Genomic DNA, 6923 nt, shown 5'->3' with positions numbered 1-6923 from the left:
TGGAAACCTACTTTTTTTATTTCACTAGTGAAAAGGTTTTCCAATTCGTTACGTTAGCTAGACATATTCGTATACCTAAAATAAATCGTTTTTAAGTTATTTAAGATTTAGTTTAAAAACGTATATTTTTCTCTAGCTTTAATCTAGCTTCCTTTGACATTAAGTGTCAAACAGTCAGACAATTTATTTTCATCTGTCAGAAAATGAATTATTTGAATTGCCTATATTATAACTACTGCCTGCCTTAAAAGTTTAAAAAGTGTATTTATATAAATATATCTCGTATTTTCGTTCTTTTGTGATATCTAATAGTTGATATTTTAATAATATACCGTACGATCGAAAAAAAAAACAGCGCAAAGTTAGCTTGGAAATGATGATCGATAATATACTGTCATAGGCTACTGGTTAAAATCAAGAAAAATATACGCTTTAAAGTGAAATCTTAGATAACTTAAAAACGATTTATTTTAGGTACAGGAACATGTATAGTCAAAAAGTAATAAATTTTAAAAACGTAAGTAACAAAAGCCTTTTCACGAGTGAAATAAAAAGTGGATTTCCATTTAAAAAAAAAAATTTATGATAATTTTTTAATCGCACAATTCCATGACAGCTGCAGGGCCTGATTTCCGCCTAGGCCTGCAAGGCTCAGGCCTAGGGATCCCATATGCAATAAGTGGCGCGCAAACCAAACCAAACCAAACCAAACCAAACGAAATGTCAAGTGCCTAGGGGCCCTAGACGTCTAAGTCCGGGACAGCTGCGGCCATTATTATATGACATTCAGACAATTTAGTTTTTGACATAGACAGCCCATGTCTCCTCTTTATGGTACAGTGGCTGTGATAATCACTAAATTTGACGTTTAGGCTATATACATATTTTTGACAGGCAGTTTTTTTTCCTCCAAAAATTATAAATATTTTTTTTTCTAAAAAACGGTTAACGTTAGGTATAGAGTGTTTAATATCAAAATTCATAAAATTTAACAGAGAATTTAAATATGTAATAAAAAATGGGGTCACCCATTTAAAATAAGAAAGTTGCTGTCAACTTCCGGTACTTCCGAAAGTGCCGCCATATTGAAAATGATTGAAACAATGAGACTGTAACGACTTGTAACGCAGGCTCAGCCTGGGGCACCCTGTATAAATACTTGAATTTTGTCAACCATTATACATACGTCATTCAATTTTTACAAAATGTGCATTAGAAGTATATCATTATCTAAACAGACCGGGGGCCATATTTAGCTTCGCCGCCCCGGGCCCCCGACAGGCTTAGTCCGCCACTGACCTGCATATCAACATTACGTTGTACTATTATGTATTTGTTGTTGAAATAATATAAAATATCTAATTATATCTCGTAAATTTTAATATTGTAACATGATTTTAACTACTTTTGACAATAACTAACTTTTTATCAAGATGACATTTTAGACGGCAACTGACATATATGTCATAATATTTGAATCTTAAATATGTATGTATAATATAATTTAAATTAATGCAACTTTATACTAAGAAAACATTTATACATTCACAAAATACAACAAAGTCTCATAATATAGTTTGAAAACAATGAATATTGAATTAAAATTGAAAACGTTAAGCGCGACCCCTTGTGTCAAAATTAGATGATTAAATTTTCGCAATTTTTACACCATTTGATGACCGGTGGCGCCTCTAGTGTTTGTTCGGGCGGTTGGTCTTTTACTCCCGCTTATGGCCATTAAAGAAAAAGTTCTAAAGGGGGATGTTTTGTGTTGTAGAATAAAATAAACTACTTTGAAATTAAAACGACAGACACATCTATCACTGTCAAGGATCTTGTCGTTGGACAGACTATAAGCATTTAAAAGTTAAAATTAGTGGTAGATATTTTCAGTTAGTAGAAAAAGTTATCAAACTTTTAACTTTTACATTAATTATACTTTAAATTTGCGAGAAATACCATTTTGGCCTTTGATTATCTTCCCTCAAGAAAAATTGTGATTAGAAATCAAAAGTTAGTGACTTGTTAAAACCTGTTTTGTATTTTTAAGTAGTACCAAATCTAATGAATTTACTTATTTTCACAGGCTCATTACATTTTAATTTACTATAAAAAAATAAGAAAAGAGCAATAACTAATAAACCACATGAAAAAAACTCGAAAATAGATGATTCTTTACCCAAAATCATTCAGATTTATTCCTCCTATATCCGATTGGAAGGCTTTTTCCGCACATCCATTTTTTATTTTTTCTCGGAAAACTCTCTATATGTAAATCAGACCTGTTCACATGTTTAAGTACATTAGCGTATGATAGAGGCAAAAAAGGAATAGAAACGGCGACATAGGTCGACAGTGGAAAACGAGACATGGAAGTAAGTGGAAAATTGATTTTTATTTCCTTTGACAGTCCGTAATTGGAGAAAAGATCATATTTTAGACTCCTCTGCTATGTTATAGCGTCACTAAATAAGTGTACCGGGTGCGTCTCGAAAGTAGCTCACTCCTATAAGTTTTTTATTTTTTCAGATAAAAAAACGAGATTATGTGTGTTAGTATAGGCCATAAATTAGGATTAATTGACATATTCAATTGTTTTTGACCATTTCTTATGTCACCTGAAATGACTACAATTTTTTATTTTTAAATGACTCGGTATTTTTTACTTTATTCTATAGAAATGGAAACTCTGAATAAAATGACATATTATAGGTCTGTTCTCAGAAGAATCCCTGACTAGTCAGCGCGTTTCTTATTTGTTGAAATGTGTAGAAACCAGACTAACAATCAGGTTTCTACGCATTTTAACTAATGAGAAATGTGTTGACTAGTCAGGGATTCTTCTGAGAACAGACCTTATATGTTTACTTTTGACATTTTCGCTTATGGTTTATTTGAAATTGTAACATGCGGTTCATATCGAAAATTTGACTAGAAATACCAAGTGTATTGTACCAAATGATTCATAAAAAATGTTTTTTCCAAATATGCTTAGAGTTGCCGCGAGACGAGACGAGACGAGATAAGAACTTATCTCGTCTCGTCTCGAAATTTCGAGATAAAACATTATCGAGACGAGACGAGACAATGTCGAGACGAGACGAGATAAGACATTTGCGTCTAGTTTTGTCTCTTTTTTTTCCGACTTGTTTAATATATCACAATAATGCTTTATATTACCTAAGGGATATTTCCTACAGGATTGAAAAAAAATAATTATGATTTTTTTTTGAAAATATCAAATATATTTTTTTTAATTAAACATTTTTTTGTTTAATTTTTATCAATAAAGTATATAAACTTTTTCCTAATCATTATAATAATGCAGTGCGTCTCAACCCTATAACTTTTTTATTTTTTCAGATAAATAAACGGTAAAAAATAAAAAAAAAACTAAATTTGGTATGTTAGTATATGACATAAATTAGGATTGATTGACGTATTCATTTGTTTTCAGTCACTTCCTGTTTCACCGAAAATGACTACAACTTTTGATTTTTAAATGACACCCCCCGTATATTTTTACTTTATTGGATAGGAAATGACATTCTGAATAGAATGACATATCAGATGTCAAGTTTTGACATTTTTGCTTAAAAATAAATCGCATTTTAAATTTCATCTAGAGTGTCATGGCTGTGTTAAAAGCAATACATTTTAATCAAGGAGCCTTGGAAAAATACATTTGATCGCCTAATGTTTTTCGTGTCTTGTCCTGGCCGGTTAAAAGATGTCCAAATCGTTTTTTAATCATATTTCAACTTTTTCAAATGGATCCAGGGTGGCTCATTAGCATATTTGGAAAAATCATTTTTTTACGAATAATTTGATACCACACACTTGGTGATCAATAAATCATATGCGAGAAATGTCAAAATTTGACATATGATATATCATTCTATTCAGAGTGTCATTTTCTATCGAATTAACGTATTTAACACCCTAGGTATTGTAAACAAATACCTAGGGTGTCATTTAAAAATCAAAACTTGTAGTCATTTCCGGTGAAACAGAAAGTGACCACAAACAATGGAATACGTCAATCAATCCTAATTTATGTCATATACTAACATACTAAATCTCATTTTTTTATTTGAATAAATAAAAAAGTTATAAGGGTGAACCACTTTTGAGACGCACCCGGTATACACCTTTAACTTTAAGAAAATTAAAAAAAAACAATTTTTTTTACTATATGCGGACATCCCTATACACACTAAAAAAACATTCTCATTTCGTTTGTTTGTTTTCGTTTGAAATTTTCAATGACTTTGGAAAAACAATGGAAGTAAAGATTAGCTACATAATATATTAAGATCGACGTACACTAAGTTGGTTCTAAGTTTTCAAATAAATTATATTTATTTAGTTAGTTTGTGGTTATTTATTCTCCATAAGCATATGACTATTAGAAAACATCACGCAATTTGATATTATATAAATTTTAACCCTAATATCAGATTTTGTGTTAATGGTTTTCGAGATATCTCGTCTCGTCTCGTCTCGCCTTGTCTCGAAACATTTTATCTCGTCTCGTCTCGTCTCGTAATTCGAGACAAAATACTCTCGAGACGAGACAAAATGACTTCGAGACGAGACGTCTCGTGTCTCGCATCTCGCAGCATCTCTAAATATGCTAAAGAGCCACCCTTGTTTCATTTAAAAAAAAGAGATATGATTAAAAATACGATTTGGGCATTTTCTAACTGGCCAGGACAAGACACGAAAAACATTAGACGATCAAATCTATTTTTCCTAAGCTCCTTAATTAAAAATTAGAGTTTTTAGATTTTTTTTAAAGTGAAAATAGAAAAACTTGACATAATAAATACACTCAGATGCAAAAAAAACCCAACGGAGAAATTTTTGGTCAAATTTAAAGTGTTATGTTTTTGTTATTTTTAGCCCTAATTTCATATTTTTTTTAGCAACATGTACAAAATTATATCAACTTTAATTTGTAAACTAATTTTTTTATAAACTTTAGTATTTGGCATATTATACAGGGTTAATCGAGGAATTATTTTTTACCTTAACTTTAAAACACCCTGTGCAATAATTTCGTGTGTAAAATATAATATTATAGTCAGAACCATGTCTTCTGAGCATTTTGTTTTTTGGATCATGTCAATATATGCCTTGGTTAATTTTTAAGAGCGAAATGAACTTGACACCAACAATTTGCAATTTTTTCAATTATTATTTCTTACAAGTTATTTTTCAATATGACAAGCCTTTGGTGATTATTGTGAACTATACAGCGTTGTTCACCACATACGACGCGGACTATTGTAGCTGAACTATTAGATTTTTGCATATTGTATGTTTTGGGTTCTTTGAAGGACTATTAGAGCTACAATTTAAAAATATTTTTACAAGATACAGAGTGTCCCAAATAAAAAAAAATATCAAAGTTGTATTTTTTGAAATGGAACACCCTGTATATTATTACATTTTTAGTTTCTACAATTAAAATAAAGGTAAATTTGATTAAGGTTTACCGTATTTTAATCTTACCCTTTTTAAAATATTTAAGTTTTTGTCAAAATACAGTAATAATTATAATGCTTTATTTCTCTAGGCGTATTTAAGTTTTTAAAACCAAATATTGTACTGAAATATTTCAATTTACTAAATTTTGTGTTGCAATAATAAAAATTATACTACCTTATACAGAGTGTCTAAAAATTTATTTTAAATAATAACTAGTTTTAAACGGCAATAACTTCTTTAATTCAAATGGAACACCCTGTATATTTTATGAGAATCAGATGCACAATTTAATTGTCTATCAAATTATATTATATCATTTTTACCTATGTCTTCAGGTTTTCGTAGAAAATACATTTTCTTATAATTTAGACCTCAATTATCAATATACCCATGGAATATTGACATTTTAGATTATTTTTAAAGATGTAACAAATTTTTAAAGGATGGTACAATACTAATATTGTCGATATAGTTCGTTTATGTCATTAAAAAATAAAAAAAAATGTTTAAATATTTGTAAAAAGGACCAATTAATATGATTCCAGTATTCAAACTACATTAATGGACTGCTTGCATTAATTAATAATAATTGATTGCTCCAAATACTAAAAACTGAATTATGTATGTGTATTAGACAGTGTGGTAAAAAAACACCTTAAAAATGATATTTTATTTTTTGACAAATGCTTATTTATAACAACAGAGACGTTCATTTCATAACTTATTATTATATTGATTTCTGATTCAAATCCACATTTATTTAGAATAATTTATTAACGAACACAATTAAGTATGTAATTAATTAGTATTTGGGCGGAAATACTGGTGGTATATTTAATTAATGGTATACTCTTTTATAAAGATTTAAATAGTTTTCTTTTTGCATAAAAATGGGCTAGTAATATTATCGTTTTACTAAAAACGATAATATTACTAGTCTATACATTTTGTACATTTGTTGTTTTAAAAACAATCTAAAATGTCAATATTCCATGGGTACGTTGATAAATGAGGTCTAAATTATAAGAAAATGCTAAAGGGATAGATAAAAAGTGGTATAATACAATTTGATACACAATTAAATTGTGCATCTGATTCTCATAAAATATACAGGGTGTTCCATTTAAATTAAACAAGTTATTGCCGTTTAAAGCTAGTAATTATTTAAAATAATTTTTAGACACTCTGTATAAGGTAGTACAATTTTTATTATTGCAACACAATAACTGATCAATAAATAAACTTCAGTAAATATTTAGTATTAAAAACTTTGATAGCCTCGGAGAAATGAAGCCTTAAAATTTATACTGCAATTTCACAAAATTGAAGATATTTCAAAAACGGTAAGATTTAAGTGTAATAAACCTTAATCAAATTTACCTTTATTTTAATCATAGAAACTAAAAATGCAATAACATACAGGGTGTTCC

This window comes from Sitophilus oryzae, unplaced genomic scaffold (assembly GCF_002938485.1).
Source record: "Sitophilus oryzae breed Bouriz unplaced genomic scaffold, Soryzae_2.0 scaffold_942_pilon_pilon, whole genome shotgun sequence".
In the NCBI taxonomy this organism is placed as follows: domain Eukaryota; kingdom Metazoa; phylum Arthropoda; class Insecta; order Coleoptera; family Curculionidae; genus Sitophilus; species Sitophilus oryzae.
Note: the sequence above shows the minus strand (reverse complement) of the source record.